Here is a 4815-nt window from a genome sequence, read left to right on the forward strand (position 1 = left end):
TTAAGCTTCTTGTCCTACCAATTCTAAAGTAATAAACTAAGAACCATTGTTGGTTTAGCTATGCGACTTTGTTTAGAAGATTTCCCTGAAATAGCACCACTCGCTAAAGTAAACACATATCCACTAGTAGAATGAATCTCATCATTATCAGACACTCAATAAGTATCGCAAAAACCTTATAAAACACAAGGAGTTTTGGAATAATGTAAACCCCAATACATAGTCCCTCTAAGATATTTTAGAAGTCTAAGTAATGCATTCCAATGTGACTGATTTGGGCTATGTGTATACCTGCTGAGTCGACTTACCGTATGCAATGTCAGGTCTGGTGTAATTCATGAGAAACATAACACTGCCAATAATCTTAGCATACTCTTATTGGTTTACGCTATCACCCTTATTATTTTTTAAGTGAATACTAGGATCATATGGAGTTTTAACAGGTGCACAAACAAAACAGTCAAATTTCTTAAGAATTTTTTCAACATAATGTAACTGATCCAAACTCAAACCATATTTAGTCCTAGTAATTTTTATACCAAGAATAACATTCGCTTCACCTAAATCTTTTATGTCAAAATGAGAACTTAGAAAAGATTTAATGCCATTAATCACATCCATGTTAGTTCCAACACTGAGCATGTCATAAACACATAAACATATGATTACACATCCATGTTTGTCATTTTTGGCATAAAGAGAAGCGTCTGAATCGTTTACAGAAAAACCGTGAGAAAGAATAGTTTGGTGAAATTTGTCATACCATTGTTTCGGAGCTTGCTTTAGACCATATAATGTTCTAACCATTTTACATACCTTGTCTTCTTCTCCCTGAACCACACAACCTTTTGGTTGTTTCATGTAAATTTCTTTGTTCAAATCTCTGTTCAAAAAAGTTGTCTTTACATCCATTTGACGTATAAGAAGACCATGTATTGAAGCAAATGCAATCAAGGCTCTAATTGTAGCAACTTTAGTAACAAGAGAATAAGTGTCAAAAAAATCCAAACCTTTGATTTGTCGATTACCGCAAACAACCTGTCTAGCTTTGTATTTATCAATGATCCATCTGGTTTTACATTTTTCTTGAAAACCCACTTATTGGATAAGGGTTTACACCCTCTAGGAAGATCGGTGAGAATCCAAGTGTTGCTTTTAATAGAGTCAATCTTACTCTTTATAGCTTCTAGCCAAAAGGTAGAATCTATGGAATTCTTGGCCTCCCTGTAAGTTCTAGGATCATTTTCTAGAACATAAGCTCGAATTTCTTCCTCGTCAAGAAATTCTTTTTCTCTCAAACTGGCCGGTCTCAAAGTCTGGGCCAAAATATTTTGCAATTCTAGCCCTCTTGCTTCTTCTAGGTTCAGTCACTGTATCTGCATTAGTTACCGGACTAGTAGAAGTTTTATCAACATTATTGGAAACAGATAGTAAACGAGGCTCAGAGTTAGTTTTCATAGGAAAAATTTTCTCAAAAAACATAACATCTCTTGATTCTTTAATGGAACCAAAACCTGAACCATATTTGAGAATGAACCTGTAAGTCGCGCTGTTAGAAGCACAACTAATGAATATACCATCATTGTTTTTGGTCTAATTTTGCTTCATTGAAATGAAGGTATTTCAATTTTTCCCAAGAACCCCCACACTTGAGGTAATCAAGGTTAGGCTTGTGGCCTTTCCATAACTCATAAGGAGTCATGTCCAATCTTTTGTGTGGAAACCTGTTAAGCACAAAACACGCAGAAAGAATAGCCTCGCCCCACATGTTAGTAGGCATACCAAAACTAATAAGCATAGAATTCATCATATCTTTCAGTGCTCTATTTTTTCTTTTGGTTATTCCGTTCTGTTGTGGGGTGAATGGGGCAGTGCGCTCATGAATAATTCCATTTTATTCACAATATTTATTTAGAGGATTACCCTCATATTCACCGCCCCTATCAAACCTAACTCGTTTTATTTTTAGGTCTAGTTGATTTTCGACTTCAGCTTTATAGATCATAAATTTCTGTTCAGCTTCATATTTTGTACTTAGCAAATATACCTTTGTATATCTAGAAAAGTCATCAACAAAAGTGATATAATAACGCTTACCTCCTCTGCTCATGGAGTTTCTTGAATCTCCCAAGTCCGTATGAATTAATTCAAGAAGAACTGAGGCATGATTGACTTGTTTGTTAAACGGTGTCTTGGAATGTTTAGCCTCTACACATATCTCACATTTGTCAAAAGTCGTATTACTGAAACCATGTATAAAGATCAAGATATTTCAATTTTTAATGTAATCAACATTAACATGACCTAATCTTGCATGCCATAAAGTAATAGACTCAGCAATATAAACGGAAGCGGAAGAATCTTTATTAATAGCCACCACATCGAGCACAAAAATCCCGCCATTACAAAATCATTTTCCAACAAAATTATTATTTCTAGTGAGTACAAGTTTATCGGATTCAAATATGAGCTTAATACCTGCCTTGTTTAGAAGGGAATCCGAAATAAAATTCCTGCGAATTTTTGGAACATGAAGAACATATTAAGTTCGAGAATTTTACCAGATGTCAGCTTTAGTTGTACCTTTCATTTGCCAATGACGCATGTTGTGCTAGAATTACCCATGAACAAACATTGTCCATTGGTTTCTGGCACATATTCTTTGAAAGCTTCGTTGTCACAACATATATGGCTAGTAGCTCCAGTATCCAGAATCCATTCGGTCAGATTGCTTACCAGATTTACTTCGGAAACAACGACGGCAATGATTTCATCAGTTTCTGTGAGATGTGCTTGAGGTTTGTTTCTTATCTTTCCTTCTGAACCATTCGAGTAGAATCTGGCGGAGTGGCCCGTTTCTCTACAAGTAAAGCATTCTCCTTTAAACAGTCTTCTGGGTTTAAAATTAGTTTGATGCTTTACCCCATGTATCTGGTTTGGCCCCTCGTTGTAGCATTTTGGACCTTTGTTGTGATTCTTTGACTCAACCATATTAGCATTTTAAGAGGAATGATCAACTTTTTTGTCTTTTGATTGGATTCAGTTTTACTCTTCAATTTTGATGTATGGCGCTAATTCAAGAAGAATGAAGTCCTTTTGTTTATGCTTCATGGAATGGACATAATTTTGCCAAAAAGGACGTGGAAGTTTCTGGAGTAGACAATTAGCTTGAAAAATCTCATAAATTTTCATACCTTTCGCAATAATACCCGCACATAAAGTCTCATATTCGTGAACTTGATATAACACAAGTTTTTCATCAGTTATACGAAATTTTAACCATCTATTGCAAGCATACTTTTTGGTTCCAAAGTCATTTGTTCCATATTTAGTTTTAATAGCATCCCAGATATCTTTAGCGGTATCCAACTTACTATAGATCATAAAAAGAGACTCAAAACATAGTGTAATAAGAGACCATGACAAGTTTTATTGTCCTTAACAAAATCTCCTCCACTGTTTTCCGGTGCTTCAGATTCAGTTAAAGTATAATCCACCCTAACTGGCTTAAAAGAAAATCAATTTTATCGGACCTGAGCTATAGTTTTTACCATTGAGTAAATCCATTTTTGACATGTCAGGGATAAAAATTGTAGGCATATATAAGGGCAGGATTAAACGAAGCAACAGAAATCGGCAAAACCATATCGCCTAACAAAATTTTTTTACGAGCAAAAAAGTTTTATAAAAACTTTAAAATTCGACTTTAGACTGTAGGCGGTATGACTATTACGAAAACAGTGAATAGAAATTCTTACAGAACATGGAATAGATTTTGTTGTGATGTGATAGAGATCACTGCCCTAAAGTTAAATTTGCGCCGCTCAATACACACGGCCACTTGGCAACCAACCCCAGAGATACACGACGTCTGAGTCTAAGGTGTAAGACAAAGACCCGAATGAGGACTACTTGCAGAACGTTGCCAAATATCAACTAAGAAAATAGAGAGAAATATAAGATATAATGGTCGTGTTGTGTTTTCTGAAATGTAGAGATAGGTAGTATTTATAGGAGATGTAGGAAGGATCCAGAAACCGTATTAAAGTCTCTCGTAAATAGGTTTTAGAAGACTGCAAAATCAATATGGTAAATCATAAAAGTCAGTACAGGAGACTGAACTTTCAGTTTAGAAAAATGTAGCAATCAGAATAAAAGAGTGAGCAATCAGTCTTGAAATTATGCAAAAATAATATAGAGAATAAGTGATCTCATTTCAAAAAAGAGCCTACGGCCCGCACCGTAGGTGCTCTACCAGAGCCCAGAGCTTGCCCCCGCGGGTGTGCGTTTGCGTGTTGGTAGAGCCCCTTTACTATTACTACACATTTAGTAATCCAACCTAAGTGATCACTTGTAAACAATATTACCCCAACTTATTCTGTCAATTTGGGATAAAAAGAGCTTCTTTTGAAGCAACACTTCCAACAATAACCATCGGGCCGTCATCAATACATTACAAGAAAACTCCGCGAGATTTGAACGGAGAAGGTATTAGTTTTCAATCAAATTACAAATGCATAATTATAAAATTCGATGAATTAAAAAGTGATGAGAATTATGATCTGAAGGTATTATATGTTTAATAAGGTCAAGGATTGTTTTCAACTAAGAGTATATAGGCAAATGAAATTTTTTGAAAATAATATACTGCCTATTTGGCTATTTACTTGGTGCAAAAATAAATCACATTCTAAAAACTTAAAAATAAGATTGCAGGTAGTCCGTTATTGTTCTCATAATCTCATCGTCCACTGCCAAACCTTCGTAAAGTGGTACTAATAACTAGCCGTTAACCTTTGATAATTTCTCTCATTT

Source organism: Silene latifolia, chromosome 8 (genome assembly GCF_048544455.1).
Source record: "Silene latifolia isolate original U9 population chromosome 8, ASM4854445v1, whole genome shotgun sequence".
NCBI classification, from domain to species: Eukaryota; Viridiplantae; Streptophyta; class Magnoliopsida; order Caryophyllales; family Caryophyllaceae; genus Silene; species Silene latifolia.